Source organism: Choristoneura fumiferana, chromosome 11 (genome assembly GCF_025370935.1).
Source record: "Choristoneura fumiferana chromosome 11, NRCan_CFum_1, whole genome shotgun sequence".
In the NCBI taxonomy this organism is placed as follows: domain Eukaryota; kingdom Metazoa; phylum Arthropoda; class Insecta; order Lepidoptera; family Tortricidae; genus Choristoneura; species Choristoneura fumiferana.
Genome location: NC_133482.1, coordinates 8338695 through 8357020, shown reverse-complemented (window position 1 = coordinate 8357020; position 18326 = coordinate 8338695). Strand labels below are relative to the sequence as shown.

General features: G+C 37.3%; 1 long non-coding RNA gene and 1 pseudogene across 1 annotated transcript; both read left to right on the top strand.

Moving 5' to 3' along the window:
* Positions 1 to 575: 575 nt before the first annotated feature.
* Positions 576 to 11925, top strand: LOC141432675 (CLIP domain-containing serine protease HP8-like; annotated as a pseudogene).
* Positions 11926 to 13748: 1823 nt separating this feature from the next.
* Positions 13749 to 17753, top strand: LOC141432679 (uncharacterized). The gene is made up of 3 exons (XR_012451852.1): positions 13749 to 13884; positions 14975 to 15142; positions 17503 to 17753. It is a non-coding gene; the product is annotated as an uncharacterized lncRNA (long non-coding RNA).
* The last annotated feature ends 573 nt before the right edge of the window (positions 17754 to 18326 follow it).

The following is an 18326-nucleotide window of genomic DNA, read 5'->3' as shown; positions in this document are numbered from 1 at the left end:
TATACATCTGCGAAATAAATCATTGTGACTTAATCAATTCACTATGATTTCTTTGGCAGTTGTATAGAAGCCATACTAATATTATAAATGCGAAAGTGTGTTTGTGTTTGCCCATCTTTCACGTCGAAACAGAGCGACGGATTGACGTGATCTTTGGCATTAGTTTATGGACCAGAGAGTGACATAGGCTACTTTTTATCCTGGAAAAATGCACAGTTCCCGAGGGAACAGGGCGCGATAACCGAATTTCACGCGGACGAAACCGAGGGCAAAAGCTAGTGCCAATGTAAAAGTCCCACCCAGTTTAAGCTACTGTATATGCACCTACTTGTAGGTATAAGATCGAAATATATGTCTGTACCTAAACGGTTTTTAAACATGCGCAATCAACTTAAACCTAGCATACGTCCTAAAAAACCCCTTTTCTCAGTTCTCGCATAGATTTTTGAGAAAAAAATCAATAGCACCAATTAAGTTAAGTAGTGATTCACGCAAGCTGAGGTGCGCGGGCGCAGCTACGTGCGATCAGATCACCTGTCTGACCAGTATGATAACAACCGTCAACCGTCCTCCCGGCCTCTCACCGACGTCATAACGTCCAAGCTGAACACGCGGAGTAATGTATAAGTATAGATCTAGTGAATATTAATTTTCTGTCGTATTTTGTCGGATAATTTCGTATTTATCTTCATGTCCCATTTAGCTCCAGTAAACTTCAGTAAGTTAGTTGAGAGAGAGAGATAAATACGAACTTTTCCGATAAAATACGATGGCAAAACATTATTCACTTCTGTAGAGTGCTACCATTACAAACAGCTGATAGCTTCTCGTGGACTAAAACAACTCACTTAGCTACCTTATCTAAATTAATACCGCAGTTTAAGACAGATGGAGTGACCACATACGACGTAGTTATCTGCGCTTTGTTTATTCGATGTGTATTTAAAATTGTACGTGTCTTTTAAATATTTTGTAAATTGTTCTGTGAGTGAGATGAGTATGCACTGTAGTGGTTATTAGAGTGAGACGATAACAAAATGATGAAATGGTTAAGTGTGACGTCCGTGCTGACGGTGTTCATAGTAGCAGAATGTCGTAAGTGTCATGTTTTTATCGCATTTATTGTTGACGTGTGTACCATCAGCCAAATATGTGGTGTACCACCTTAAAGTTTATCAACTTTAAGGTAATACTTTGCATGTCTTAAAACAATAATGCCAATAGACGTGTCTGTCAACTTTGAAAGTTCGACTTTAGCGACATATTAATTTGATAGGAACTTGTTTAAAAATTGATAGACCACTTATTAACCTGATGGTACCTACTCTTTTTTTACTGCAACCCAGAAATGCCACAAGAAAGAAAAGGTGACTTTCTACTAATGTAGGTACCCAATAAAACATAAAAATACACTTACCGACTGTGTCACCGTCACCACTTTCTACTAAGTCTCTTCATCATCATCATCATCAGCCAGAAGACGTCCACTGCTGAACAAAGGCCTCCCCTTAGAACAAAAACGCGCCACTTGCATTCACCGGTTGCCCGCAATTCTCACATCATGTCGTCAGTTCACCTATACTAATAGTTTCTGGTCCGCGGCTAAGCTCAGGACCGTTAGTATTAGAAAGCTGTAATTTGCCATGAATATACAAATCAGTCACGCCGACAGTGGTAAAATAAAAAAATAAAAAATTAAGGTAGGCACACCTGTATATAGACGTAAAGTGAGGGTGATTTTTTTCTCGATTAACCCTATAGTGTGGGGTATCGTTGGATAGGTCTTTTAAACCCATTGGGGGGCTTTCTAAGACGATTTTTCGATTTAGTGATCTGTTTGCGAAATATTCAACTTTAAAGTGCAAATTTTCATGAAAATCGAGCGTCCCCCGCCCCCTCTAAAGTCTAAACTGTAGGGTGGAAAAATTAAAAAAAAAACAGGATGGTAGTAATTATATCAAATTTATAAGGAAAATTATAATGGCTAAGATTGCTTGAGAATTATTAGTAGTTTAAGCTTTTTACGATAATGTAACTGACAGACTAAGCTATTGTCCACGCATAATGAGAATTCGATAAGCAAAATAAAGGACGGTAAACCGTGAAATTGTACGGAGTAAACAGGAAATGAGTAGGTATTGTTATGTTATTAAATTTGTTATTCATAATTAATTAGAATATTAACCACGAGTAATCACGAGGTTATCTCACAGGAAAAATGCTATTTTTGGGTAAACATTTACTTACATAAAATTCTTAGTCTTATTTTTTCATCCACTACCTATTTGTGTTCATAATCATAATAATTCACAATTTTTACTACTTACCATTGCATGCAACTGATATCATAAGTCATAACTGAGAGTTATCATATTTTTTATTGATAGGTAATTTCATTACGAAGAGCATACCTATTTGAATTCAGAGCATTGTCCTTTATATAACCTACAGCACAGTCACAACATTTTTTTTTGCAAGCTTTTATTGATACAGATGTTATATTATTATAATATAAATACATACAAACTTGATTATTTACATTACATAATATCTTAAAATAAGTTAAAATTATTACAAAAGTAAAATAAAAGTAACTATAATATAATAGCTAAACTATAACTAGAATAAAATTGTAAAAGGATCCCCCGCGGCATGGACCCAAAGATGCTGGCATGGCAGCATTTCCTCGCTGTATAGCAATGATGCTGATACGTTGTGCGAGGAAGCTGCCAGCTCTTCTGTCCCCTGTGGTTTCCGAAAGACATTTTTTTTACTAATATTAGTTTTACAATGACGTTATTAATACATATTTGCAATTTAAAATCTTAATTTAAAAGCTTGCACATATAACATAAGCACTCCAGTAAAACGTGTTGTTGTCATAAATAATTATATTGGGCGGTGTTTCCTCACAAATGATTTGTCTAATAATGGAACTGTAGAGCATGGTCGACGGAGCTCCGCTTCGCGGTGCTCCTATTACACATGGTTAAGGCACTTCGCGCGTTGAATCAATTCAACCTAACCTAACCTAAACTTTGTATGTTGAATATTATTAAAGAATGTTACAAAAAATATAAGAAAATAAAAAGTCAAACATTAAGAATTTGAATAATGTGGATAAACAAACGTCATTATTTAAAAGAGATGTTAATAGGTAAGTAATAGTATAAAAAGACGTGTGATTATTGTTAGTACGAATTTCAATGATTCGGATAAATTTATTAGGTACTAAAAATATCAAAATAAATAGTACATAGTAAGTATATGTGAGAAAAAGCGCACCCGCTAATTTTATTAATTCTCGTGTGTTACCCATAATTAAATAAGTGTTGGTAGGTATTTAGAAGTCCAATATGAGTAGGTATGGAAAAAAATGGTTTGACTTAGCAGTTAAATGGTTAACTAGGCGTTTTCAAAAAAGTATAAGTACTTACCTTTTCTTTCAACTTTTTATTACACATAAAAATAAAATAAAAACAAATACAAATACTCACATAGGCGATTGATAGAAAGGTGATTTAGTTATGATACGAGTCAGTTTTGTGACGCCCATACCGAGTACGTATGAAAAAAACTTGAGGTTTTTGTTTGGGGACAGTTTTTTAACCCCCGACGCAAAAAGAGGGGTGTTATAAGTTTGACCGCTATGTGTGTCTGTCTGTCTGTGGCACCGTAGCTCTTAGACGGGTGGATTTGAATGCAGTTTTTTTATTGGAAACCAGATTTTCTAGCGATGGTTCTTAGATAAGTTTTATCAAAATCGGTTCAGCCGTTTTTGAGATATTGAACTTTGAAGTGGCAAAGTCGGGGGTTTTCCAAATTTTGAAGGCTAGGTTAGTTCAATTTTTTTAAACTATCGGAATCGATTGTGCTTTTGATTCAGAGTAGGAAAAACCATTTTTTTTTCTAAAATTGAAGAAAAGAGAAAAGGTACACTTTTTTGGGAAAATGCCCAACTACACATACATAAATTAAATCGTTTGTCTTCACTAATCGATCAATGCAGAGACAAAATTAAACTAGGTTAGGTACACTTATGTCCAAAAGTTTAGAGTTTGGAAACGTTTTCGAGTAAGTAGTCATTTTAGGCAAAGACAACACTTGTACAATTCCGACTTACTTTGGAAAAACCAACCTGCCTGGAGCACATAGTAGGGCTAAACTGATCTTAGAATTTAAATACGTGCGAAAGTGCAAGGTTTCCAAGGGAAGCAGACGAACTTACAGGTAGCAATTAATTCTACTAATCATCCTTTTTTTTCATTTACGTGTGGAACGAGCACCTTATTCATGTCCCGTGTTTAGGGCAAAGATACTGCGGGGCTCTCCCACAGAAGGTAGCATACCCATTAAAGCTACTCGGGTACTCTTGGCTTGGCCACAACTACACTTATCCGTACTGATCCTACCCAGTATTTAATTAAATAAATAAATAAATATCATGGGACACTCGACAATTGACCTAGTCCCAAACTAAGCAAAGCTTGTACTATGGGTACAAGGCAAGGGATAAACATTCTTGTATAGACAAATACATACTTAAATACATATTAAACATTCATATTATTAATAATTCTGATGCATATTTTCTATTTTACTAGGCGGAATTTGTAAAATACCAAATTTACATTTCGGGGATGATGAACATAAAGGTCTCTATTCTTTATTTCAACAAACATAATATAGTATAAAAAGAAACGATAACAATTATATACTTAGATTAAAAAATATATAAACCCTATGATGAAAATTACTTAGCAGGGCAACACAATTTACAAAATGCCTATGGCTTATACCTATACATATCTAAAATTTTCTGTAGTTACTTAAACTGTAGTAGGTAGAACAGCTCGACACCAAAAATGATTTTAACTTCAGTTACCTTGAAGCAAGAGGAAAAATTTTAGTCACAACAGAAGGACTCTCTAAAATTAAATATCACCTGTGCCGAATCCGGTTTTGAATGGCCGTGCAAAAATCATCGTTGTAGCAAAAATATATTTTATTTATCATTTTAAGGCTTTTATTTAAATTGGAATCTAAAGGCTCAAACATACTATTACTACGATTCTAAACATACTACACGTAAACACTCAGTGTACACAGAGACACTTCGTGTATACCTACACTGACTGTACCTTGTATATAAATTGTCTTAGCATAAACTCAGCTTAAGTATGTACTAACCCTTATACTGCTACTTGAATTTGGCAATTAAGTGATCTGATTAACTTCAAATTTGGTAAGCATACATATTATACAAGTAATTCGGGAGAATTCGGGAGAAATTATATACCAACCCTACACTCTCCGTAATTGATTGACCCGACCATGCGGTTAGCAAATAATTAAATGCTTTTTATTACGACATAAAAAAAATAGCGTTAATCTGACTAAATAAATACTGTTAGGTACGATATTTGTCATAACCACGTCGTAACTAACTGAATCCGGTAGGTTGGTCCTGCGTCTCCCGAATCACCACCATGTATATGTAGTTTGAATGCAATGTAAGTACAGTTAGAAAAAAGTTTGTATTAAAATTATATTTTTAACAAAGACTCATTTACATTGTGCCAGGGTTTGTCGGGGACAAGTGCGAGGCCGACAACAGGGCGGGTGTCTGCCGACTCCTCTCAACTTGCAAGCCGTTGCTGGATGAAATCAAAAGAGGTGGAGCCCCCATGCCGGGGTATTTGCGGAGAAAACTTCAGTCTCTTATGTGTGGCTTCGAAAGCGATCAACCCATTGTAAGTAGGTATATTTTTTCACATTTAGGATACGAATAAAGCTGATTAACAGGAATGCTCACGAACCTCAGCTCACGCAACCTGCTTTAGGTATATGCTTTGGTTTTATCGTCTGGACCCCCCACCTCTCCCCCTTAATAGAATCCTGGCTAGGTACGCTCTTGGGCTAGATAATGGTGTGGGTGTAGTGTAGACATAACCGTTAGACCACATCTTACTACAACAGCGCTATGCTCATAATGTGGCAATTTATATCCTTGAAACATGTGAGCAAAAATTTGATTAAAAATGTCTAAAAACGACTCTATTCGCGTGTTCAGATTGGTATTTTTGATCAAATTTTTAGTCACAAGCTTATGAGCTCGACTGTAATAGGTATGTTATTGTAAGTACTTGAGTTTTTCAAAATGCTCATGCTCAGGTCACCCCGCCATACTACTTTATTTGCAACTTTCGTAAAATTTTGAATTTTTCTTAAGTGAGTCAAAATTCTTTTCGTTGCATTGTTTCTGACCACTCTGTCACTATATTATTTAGGGGCTGTTTCACCATCCATTGATTAGCGTTAACCGACGGTTAAATGTGATGCCGTCTCCGTCTATTCGAACAAAACAAATAGAGACGGCATCACACCTAACCGCCAGTTAACACTAATCAATGGATGGTGAAACAGCCCCTTAGTCTTCTAACTAAGAAATAAAAAAAATGTAGAGCCAATGTTTGCTTTTTACGGGTAAACTTATATTTAACTAGAGAAAAATTAAAAATGCCACTACGTTCCATATTAAAAAAAACTCCGTGCCATTTTTTCGGGGACAAAAGCAAGACAATGAAAAGAATTTTGACCCAAGTATCTGAAAATTGTGATTGGAATTGGCACAGGAAACATACGTGAAGCTTTTTAGAATTAGATTAGTTTGTTCAACCGCATTTAGACTCCATCCTTTCTCTTATTACAGGTTTGTTGTGTTGAAAATGAGCGTACGACAACCTCACAGCCGACGCTACTGTTCACATCGCCCCACGGATTCGGCGTTCCACCTAACAGTTGGGAAAATCCTGTAACTCCTTCACAAAATGGTGGAAACAGGCCTTGGTCACCAGGATTTTCGACCACTTCTACTAGAAGACCAAGCCTTTCAAATGATAAGACGAATGATAGAAATAATAACCAAAATACTGATAGCGATTTAGCTCCTGATGTGAGTCGACATCAGAACTTGAGGCTGCTGCCCACCAACTGCGGACCAATTGAAGATAATAAGATATTTGGTGGTAACAGAACAGGGCTGTTTGAGATGCCATGGATGGTGCTGTTGTCTTACAATTCAGGTAAACTAGGTTAAGATTAGTGAAGATTTTTAAAATCTTTCTACCGCTGTTAGCTTTTTTCCCTACTCGCATAATGATACGTGCATATCTATCTGCTAAAGTCAAAATGGGAAAGACTAAGGTTTAGTTACTTATACAAAAAAGAGAAAGTACTTACCTATCGTGTCGTAAACCAAAGAAGGCCAAACAGAGTACAATGGAAAACTCATTGGCTCCGTCGACAAGAGTGATTATGAAGAGTGAAGATTAACGACGACAGAGAAATATTTTCAGGTCGTGGCACAAAGTTGAGTTGCGGCGGGACCCTCATCCACGAGCGATACGTGCTGACGGCAGCTCATTGTGTCTCTTTCCTTGGAGAAAGACTGAAGCTGTCTGGAGTCATCCTGGGGGAACACGACGTGAGGACAGATCCAGATTGCGAGAGAGTTGACGGCGACAGGGTCTGCGCTCCTAATACTCGGGTAAATAACATGTAGGCCAAAGTTGAATGTATACCAAATTATTCCGCTGTTCATGACAAATTCATAGCCGTCAGGGGAAACCGTGTAAACTTTCTTATTAAAGTCGTGGAAGAAATGTATGTACGGTAAATAAACTTGTTCTAATGTACAGTACATCCTCATACGTTTTGCGCTGTTTGACTAACTGGATTTGAATATTTTTAAATGGTTTTATTTAACTTGCTTTGTTTCGTTTACTCGTATTTGTCTTACCTAATATTAACTGTTTAATTACCGAAACTCTTGACATAAAAACACTAGGTATCTCAAATATTTGTTGCAGGTTTCTCATCATGTAGGTTAATGAAGTTATGTGCACTAATTTACTAACTCGTATTTTTCTATTATTCTTCCAGAATGTGTCCATAGACACAATCATTACGCATCCAGGCTACAGTCCCCAAAATTTGTTTGATGACATCGCACTTATAAGACTCTCAGAACGAGCGGACTTTAGTTCAGGTTTGCAGTTTCAGGCTTTTTCTTTTTTTTTAACTAGAGTAGTCATCATTCAAACCTTGTGTGTCAAAACCATTTTGTGTAGCAATATACCTTTTTAATGCTAGAAAACAGGTTGCGATGCACTACTGATTAATAAATTAATAACATAAAAAACATCGAATTTCCGCTTAACCAAGCTGCGACTAGCATTGAAATTTGCCTGACTGAAATTGTATCCAATGCTACGATGCCAAATACCGAGACGGAAGATTCAACGAGAGAGCGCAGCTTCTAACTCACTTATATGTATCCCTTTATCTGATTATGATTCTTTTTAGATAGTGTGAAACCAGTTGCTTGCCAACGACCCCGGAGCTCCAGTCGGAGAATCTTATTGGACAGCAATTGGTGGTGGCAGGATGGGGTGCTACGGAAGACGGACTCCAGTCGCCTGTGCTTCTCAGCGTTAGTCTACCAGCAGTTTCCAACCAGGACTGCCAGACGGCGTACAATGGGTGAGTTACTATTTCGCTAATAAATAAGTATTTGATCACAGTCTTTCTCCTGTAGCTAGACTAAAGTTATTGACGAAGGTCTCATATGGTTTTCATAAACTACTGTTTTGACATTATTTTATGTTCAAGAGTTGTATCAATTAGCAACCTTTTATTTTTTTACTGTAGATTCACTCGTGCTTGGCCGGTCTTTTAACAAAACTGGAATGCTTCGCTTCATAATTGTGCGCATTATGCAAATATCTACCATGAGGACGTTCCTGGGTGATCGTCATGTTTCCTTTTTTTTACTGTTAGGTTATATTATAGGTTGCCTGGAAGAGATAGCTCACCTCGTGCGGCCCAATGTTCAGTAGAACTAGTAATCTATGACAATGTAACAAAGAAAAAAAAATGTTATTCTATTGTTTTACACCATGGCAGTTTGACGGCAGTTTGACTTTTTTCTCGAAACAATTAGATTCTAATTGCTTTGTCAATTTTTTTCAAAATATTTATATGGTGGGCTTCAGGAGGTTAAGCGATAAGGTCGCCTATTGCTTACCTTGTAATTTTCTCTTTGTGTACCTGTTTTCTGTATCCCTTACTATTTGTGGTGTAAAAATAGAGTCATTGTATTGTTATATCACTAAGGGCTTGTGTGTTATCATTTTCATAAATATAAACAAGGAATTTAATATGTGATTCCGTAGAAAAAAATAGTAAAAACCAGTGAGATATTTTTTTTCAGAACCTAATAAAGTCTTTAAATTAAATAATGTGTATAGAAAAAAAAATATAAAGCATATTTAATATTTTTTTTTAAAACGTACACGAAAATAAAGTAATTTTTTCACCAATTTCCAGTTCACCCCGCATCTACAACCGACAGATGTGCGCCGGTGGCGTTGAAGATAAGGACTCTTGCGGGGGTGATTCTGGGGGCCCCCTGATGTACCCAGGGGTCGTGGGTCGCAGGGGGGTCCGCTACGTGCAGCGGGGGATTGTGTCTTACGGGTCCAAGCGCTGCGGCCTCGGAGGCCTCCCGGGGGTCTATACTAGAGTGGGCCATTACATGGACTGGATCTTGGATCATATTAGGGACTAAACCTGTAGTATGAGGATTATACAATAAAACTAGTAATGTCGTTTGAAAGTTGAAACAGAAGATTGGATCTTTTCATTTCTCTTAAGCATCTCCAGCAAAGAAGAAAACAGACGAGTCCCGAACTCCCGAGCGATATTAACATTTTAGTTGTATTACTGTATAGGTATAGCATATCAACGTTAGATTCAAGCAGCGACTTTAGTTAACTGTATGTAATGGAAAAAAATGATCGTTTTATATAAACGATATTAACGGATTGAATCATGGCCTAAAATTGAGAGTTGATTGTGTTTGATAGCCGATTGACTTTTGGATTAGAATGAAACAGCGATCTGCAAATAGACGATTGGTACCGAATCGGAGGGTTATTTTATTAACTAAAGTAAAACTATATCTCGTGAGGAGCAGTGAACAAAGTGCCATCAGACATAGTGGGACAAACGCGATGAAGGAATTGTACCTACTGCACTTGTTTTTAAAATTAACAGTAAATGAGAACTTGCTGAACGTGCAGCTTTAGGCACAGTGGAGATTCCAAAAAAGATATTACAAACCACTGAAGTATACCTACATATTTCAGGTATTATAGATACACCTAGACTAACGTGAATATTAATGACGTTTTCTATAGTTTTCAGTTACTTAGTCAGAGTAATTTCGCTTAAAATATTTAATGTGATTAATGAAAGAGAATGAAGATATATCGTGTATCGTAAGTACGTTCTAGAATTGACTAAAATACTTAATACTCGTAGTAATTTTCAATGGCGCTTCAGGTTTTATACCCAGAATGCAAAATCTTGCCGTAAACCATAGAATTTGTCGAAATACCTACTTATTTCATAATAATTTCTATTTTTAAATATATACTCGTACACTAGTGGAAATTCAATAGCGTACTCTTTTAAACTTTTTTTTATCGATTTTGTTTTATTTAATTTTAACGAGCTCGAGAGAAACATACACAACATTTAAACACGACAGTTACACATATTTATCTATTCAATCTGACCAGCTTCTTTACACCATGTCCAAGGCCGGATGGGCTAATAGAATATCCAGAATTCTCCCTATGTCATATTGTGCGTGTTTGTCTGTGTGTATGTATACTTAAATATTAAAGTTCTCTCCACATGATATAAATAACTTCTGTTCTTATTTCTAGTGACAATAGAGAGTAGACACGATTTTTTTTTCTTATATAGCTTAATGTGATACAAAACTGAAAAATAAAACGAATGACGTAAAAATAATCAATAACTGTTGAAAAATAAGGAAGATCCGAGCAAATGAAGTTTAAATGCCGTCGCTTAGTAGAATAATTAAATTAATCTTTATTTAGGTCGTCGTTAAATGAGGCATCTTTAGTTCATGTCGGATCTTTCCGTGTAATAAACCATTTAAAACGTTTATATCTTCATATTTTCATTGTTATTGACCTATTTTATAGTTAAGATATCTTAGGTTAGTTCTTTTTTATGCATGTAAACTCATAATTGTACAGTCGTAGTAAAAAAAGGTTCGTCACCCTAAGATCTATTTTCCTTTGCTAAGTATGAGCGCTAATCTGCTTTACCGATTGAGTAGGACATACTGCGTCAACCTGTCAACCTGCTAAACATAAGTAATCAGGTGACCATAGCAACCCTACAACTACACCTTGGCACTGACAAACACTGACAATTAAATAGAACATTATTTGATTGAACTTTTACGAAGTTGGTTATTAAAAAGATTTTGTATTGACATGAAACTAGATATATGTTAGAGGTGTATACTATTTTGACCCTTGTTATCATGTCAAAAGTAAGTATAATTTGATATGCACTTGTCTTTGATGAACCATACTACTAGTATGGTTCATCAAAGGCACTTGTCTACTTTGGTTTCAAAACGTACTAAGAGTCTATGACTTTGTAAAGGAATCAATTTAATAACTGTCGAAGGTTTTCCTACCCCCACTGTACGAAATAATGTAAATTACTTATTAAACCTGTTCATTCATATTTATAAGATATTTAAAACAACTTTCACATTTCGATTTATCAAGCAATACATTAGATATATAAGAAATAAAAAAACATGCATATCCCTATTGTTACATTACAACAGCATTCCACAAAGACTACGCGATTAATTTTTTTCAACTAAACTAATATGTTTATGTTTAAGTGATAAATTATTATTGTACTGAACTAACTAGTCTATAGGAACGTATTTTTTATATGATTTGTACTCTTATTTATGCTAAAACTGGGGTCAATTTATTGTTAATAAATAATGATTCGACTTAACTCAAGTTTTTCCATCGTTCGACCGCAGAAAGAGTGATAAATTCAAAGTACAACCAGTACAAAGTAAGTAAGTATAATAAAATCGTGGATAGATTTAATCCTAGGGCCACAGATTAACCAATTTATATTTTCCATTTACTAGCTGTGCCCGCGACTTCTTCCACGTCTCCAAAATATCGATTGTAAATTTGAGAAAAAACGCGAAAAATGGTTGAAAAGATGGCTACAGGACTACCGAATGCTACTCGAATTGTTTATTTAAAAATTGTAAACGACACTGATGTAACTACGCTCAATTAACTTATTTCATCCCAGCCTATATACGTCCCACTGCTGGGCACAGGCCTGAAAGACAGGGCTCGGGCCATAGTTCCCACGCGGGCCCAGTGCGGACTGGGAACTTCACACACACCTTTGAATTGCCTCGCAGGTTCGTACAGCTTTCCTCACGATGTTTTCCTTCACCGTAAAGCTCGTGGTAAATTTCAAATGTAATTTCGCACATGAATTTCGAAAAACTCAAAGGTGTGAGCCAGGGTTTGAACCCACGATCCTCTGCTTGAGAGGCGATAGGTCAAATCACTAGACCACCACGGCTTTAACTTATTTATGATCAGCGTATTTTGTTCCATGCCACTTCCTCTTGTTTTCTTCTATTCCGTTAAATAAACACTGAATATTACCCTAATCAAAACCGCAATAGATCGGTTAAGCGGTTTTAGCGCGCACATAATGCAAAACAGGCACAACAACACAACCTGACAATACAATAATAAGGGCAGGGATAATAATTCAAAAAATTATCGTTTTCAGTTCTTTTAAAAATATGACCCTCTTACATAAAATAAATCTAAAAACCGGCCAAGAGCGTGTCGTACACGCCCAGGATAAGGTTCCGTAGCCATAACGAAAAAAACAAATAATATGTTTCTAAGGATTTCGTATTGTGTACTGAATCTTCCAAGAATAAGGTATATTTTATACCCTAATAATTCTCAAGTACTTAATCTTAGCCGCTATAATTTTCCTTGTAAATTTGATATACGAGTATTTAGTACCATTCTGCTTTACTGAATCTTACAAGAATAAGGTATATTTTATACCCTAATAATTCTCAAGTAATCTTAGCCGCTATAATTTTCCTTGTAAATTTGATATATTTACAGTACCATTCCGTTTTTTTTTTAATTTTTCCACCTACGCTCGATTTCAATGAAAATTTGCACTTTAAAGTTGAATATTTCGCAACTAGATCACTGAATAGAAAAATTGTCTTAGCAACCCCGCAATGGTTTTAAAAGACCTATCCTATACCCCACCATATAGGGATAGTCGAGAAAAAAAAATTACCCCCAATTTACGTCTATGGGAGGTACCTACCCTATTTTTTTACTTTTTTTTGTTGTACCACTTTGTCGGCGTGACTGATATGTATATTCATGTCAAATTACAGCTTTCTAGTACTAACGGTCCCTGAGCTTACCCGCGGACAGACAGACAGACAGACGGACAGACATGGCGAAACTATAAGGGTTCCTAGTTGACTACGGAACCCTAAAAATGCTTTGTATCTGACCTTAATATACTTGTAACTACATAATAGATAGCCACGTTACTCGTAGCTTGATTGACTGCCTGTGGCTTGACACAAAGAATCTCGGTTTGGTTATCTTATATCCAGAAACTTAAACGAATCTAATGCCAACAAATAGGATTGGTTTTAGTTTATTGCCCGTTTGTTATGACTTCTAGATTAACCCTTTTTGCGTTGAGCGTTAAAAACAAATCCGAGTGTGGAAATAAATTAAGTACTTATACGATTTTAAATTAACCACAAACCCTATCGAGCTGGTCATGGTCCTGTTGAATCACTGTTCGTCATGTAAATAGCATTAGTAACCTAAGCATTAGTCAGGTCAATTTCAATTAGTTCTGATGTCAAATACTTAAATTTTACTGGTAAGTACCAATTACTTTTATGTGTAGATGCCGGACGGTGGTACCGAAGTAGGTATTACTGGTGATGTCTGAGCTGCTTGGATGACCAGGCCATCATAATTTGTGGTTAATAGATTGAGAATGTACTATAAAGATTGCCAGATTGGCGATGCTAGAGGAGGAGCATTAGCATACGCTACGACTGCTATACGTACACGTGTTTACACCTTGGTTTTAACCCCCAATGCAAAAGGATGGGTGTTATAAGTTTGACCGCTATGTGTGTCTGTATGTTTGTGGGTCTGTGTGTGTCTGTCTGTCTGTGGCACCGTAGCTCTTAAACGGGTGGACAGATTTGCCTACGTTTTTTTAAAATTGAAAGCAGGTTTTCTAGCGATGGTTCTTAGTTAGACATGTTTTATCAAAATCGGTTCAGCCGCTTTTGAGATATTGAACTTTGAAGTGACAAAGTCGGGGTTTCCAACTTTTTGTTGTTAGTCTCATGAGATCTCTAAACGCCTCACATAATAGTAGGTACAATCGCCATCAGAAATTTCAGAGCGGCCAAGGGATTCCAAAATATTCTATAATGCCTTGAAAATAGAGTGGTTGTTCCGATATTTTTGGCCACATATCGACCGCTTCGAAGTATCTGATGGCAACTGACGCGACACATATTATAATGGCCTCCTTTTCTATTTTCATGGAGTGGCGATGTATTTATTTTAACCTCTTTAGTAATCGACACAAAACTTGCCAAATTTTCTATGTACCGAAACGCAACTTTAATTATTCTGACACTTCTGACGATTTCAGTTTGCCGGGTGACACTCTTTCCCGGACCGGATAACACCGTCATAGAAATACCGGCCCTGTTTTTTGTGTACATGCCCATAGAAACTGACAGGAGCTTCTATGGGCGTGTACACAAAAAACAAGTTCGGTATTTCCATCCCGGTATTATTCGGGCCGGGAAAGAGTGTCACCTAATTTGACGTCACTACCTAATATAGGACGTAAACGTCATCCTTCCAACCACAACAGACCACCAGTAAAACAAACTATATACTTAATTCCAAATTCCATTTAAAAATGTCATTAAATACCACAGAAAACAAAGAAGCTTCGCTGTGGTTCCTCAGCCCCTGACGGCAATGAGATGGTGAAGTGTGGGACACCGGAGTGCCCTGCAAATGCAAATGATGAGAAATCTACGTCTTCCATCGCAGGCATCGCAGCTGTATTCCCTATAGTACCTGCTGGCCGTCGTGGGCCTAGTGTAAGAACACATTGCAACTAATTAGGGTCTCTACCTACACATTTCACCATACCATACCATGAATGTAATAGCGACGTTTCAGGCAAAAATATATTCTTTGTATCGTGGCATGATACGGTGTAATATGTAGAGATTTTTACCGTAGCCGTTTATCTAACCTATCCTCACTCAGCGCAGCTCTAGTGGAAGCAGCTCGGCGGAGCTCGAATAGGTAATAGTACATTACTGTAGAGGCCGGGAAGTAGGGGTTGCCGGTAAGCAGATATAGACGGCCGAGCCGGATAGGGATGCGAGGCCGGCAACCCCAGGTTCCAGCCGAGGCTTGTAGTGCTTTTCTCAATCATTACATGAAATAATAAAAAAAAAACAAGAAATGAAGCTGGCGGGACGCTAGTCTGGTCGCCCTGTTGTGTACGCGCGTGTCGCGCTGGCTGCTGGCGGTGCTGCTGTGCGTGCTGTGGTGTTGCTGGGCGTGGGCCGCGTGCGTGTAGCAGAGCGCTCGTTCATACAAAAGACGGTCTATATCTGCTTGGCCGGCAACCCCCTACTTCCCGGCCTCTACAGTAATGTACTATTATAATGACGTCAATTTCCGCGGTATTCTTATAGAGTAGGTACCTAGCGGGCTTCATTACTCGTATACACGGTGATTTTTAATCGGTGATCAGGAATAACAAAAAGCGATAAGGACGGTCATATTGAACAACTTTTCCCATGGGACCAATAGAAAGATCGGGGTAAAAAAAACAGCTATAAGCATAGAAAACATCAGCACTTCACCAGCCTCAATGAATGAAACCAGGGTTTTTTCCCGATTTTCGTATTGGACCCATTAGAAAAGTTGTTCAGTATGACCATCTTTATAGCTTGATAGGGTTCCGAAGCCAAAATGGCAAAAACGGATCCCTTGTAGTTTCGCCATGCCTGTCTGTCCGTCCGCGGTTTTGCTCTGGGAATATCAATGCTAGAAAGCTGTAATTTTGCACGAATATATATGTAAACTCATTCATGTGCGGAATTACATTTGAAATTTACCACGAGCTTTACGGTGAAGGAAAACATCGTGAGGAAACCTGCACACAAACCTGCGAAGCAATTCAACGGTGTGTGTGAAGTTCCCAATCCGCACTGGGCCTGCGTGGGAACTACTGCCCAAGCCCTCTCATTACGAGAGGAGGCCTGTGCCCTGCAGTGGGACGTATATAGGCTGGGATGATGATATATGTAAACTATGCCGACAAAATGGTACTATAAAAATTCAAAAACAATTTTTTTTAGAGTATCTCCCATAGAAGTAAAGTGGAGGTTATTTTTTTTTCTCATTCAACCTTATAGTATCGGGTATCGTTGGATAGGTCTTTTAAAACCATTAGGGGGTTGCTAAAAAGATTTTTCGATTCAGTGATTTGTTTGCAAAACATTCAACTTTAAAGTGCAAATTTTCATCCCCCCTCCCCCCTCTAAAATCTAAACCGGTGGGTGGAAAAATTTGAAAAAATTCACGATGGTACTAAGTACTTATATCAAACTTACAAGGAAAACTATAACGGTTAAGTTTTCTTGAGAATTACTATTGGTTTATGAGTAAATAGCAGCTATAAAATATATCTAAATTTGGAATATTCCGTACAAAATACGAAATCCTTAGAAAAATATTACTTAGTTTTTTCGTAATGGCTACGGAACCCTATTTCGAGCGTGTCCGACAAACTCACTATGTATAAAATGTCGCCAGCCAATAAGGTTACGAACAAGCTGATTTACACAATCATACCCCTGAGATTAATGTGTGGATTTTGGCATAGCGATAGTTAATGGGTCAGAGAGTGACATAGGCTACTTTTTTTTATCCCGGAACGGAAAATGCACAGTTCTCGAGGGAACAGCGCGCGATAACCAAATTCCACGCGGTGAAGCCGCGGGCAAAAGCTAGTAAAATTTTATTAGAATAGATAATATTGAGTATCACTAGATAATGACAGACTCCACAAATGAGCAACGTAATGAATTTACTTTTAAATAGCATTCTTCTCAGAGTAGAAACTTTTTTGTTTTCTATTGGAAACTTCTCTTTTTGGTCTCTGTTCTGAATTTAAACATGGTTACATTAATTTCGAACATTGAATGAATATATTTTTGTCACAATTTGTGGATATATATTTGATTAAGGTTGTCAGTATACATTTCAATGGAAATGTAGGGGGATACACAAATATTGCACATTAGAGGCATACAGTTTGTCACATTCTATGGCTACTTTGTTATGGCATCCGCAGGGATACATCATTTTGTGAGATTAACTTGGATACATCTTTTTGTAGATGACTGCACCTACAGAACATTTTTAACTTTTGTTTCAGCTCTTGGACCGACTCAAGTGGCTGCAAAAAACCGTTTTTGACACTTTGAGTTTATTATTAAAAAGATACCGCTCGGACCCCTACTACCAATCAAACGTTAGGGGCGTAATCTTCTTCTTATTGGGACTGAAACTCTTCCGGGACGTAGCACGCAGCCTAAGATGTCGTCGGTAAAGAAAACGTGAACAAATTTAATATTATAATTTTAAAGTACAATATTAAAATATAAATGTTGCTGCATTCCAACAAGCTTTGTGTTGTGTAATTTTATTCTTTAAATATTCTCTTAGCAATTACATAGTACCTAACGTACTCGTAGTGTATTAAAACAAGTGAGATAAGATAACTAAGATGTCTCGACTAGCCAACTAACGCGATGCGGGACAGCAGGGCTACTACGAAACTCGAAACTCTTAAGTTCGTGTCGTGCGGTCCCTCTGACACTTATACTATTTAATACGAGAGCGAGAGGGACGGTACGATACGAAGTTCCAGTTACGAGTTTCGTAGTAGCCCTGCTGGGCCGTGCACTTCTCCACAATTGACTGATCTTCAATGCGAATCACAGTTTGGACTGTATTCCGAGTATTCCGACTGCAATGTAACAGCCAACTGCGGACTGCCTGTACATTTTCCGTTGCAGTTCCAATGCAGTCGTCAAAACTGCACGCTCTAGGTGCTCTTTAGCTGCTATTGAAATGTATGTCGTCGCCCGTCAGCAGTTGCGGTTAGGTACGTTGCAGGTTACAATGCAGTTTGTCTGTAAAGGCGCTAACGTTAAAACGTTTCCATCATTAGGTAAACCTAAATGTAAAGAAACATTA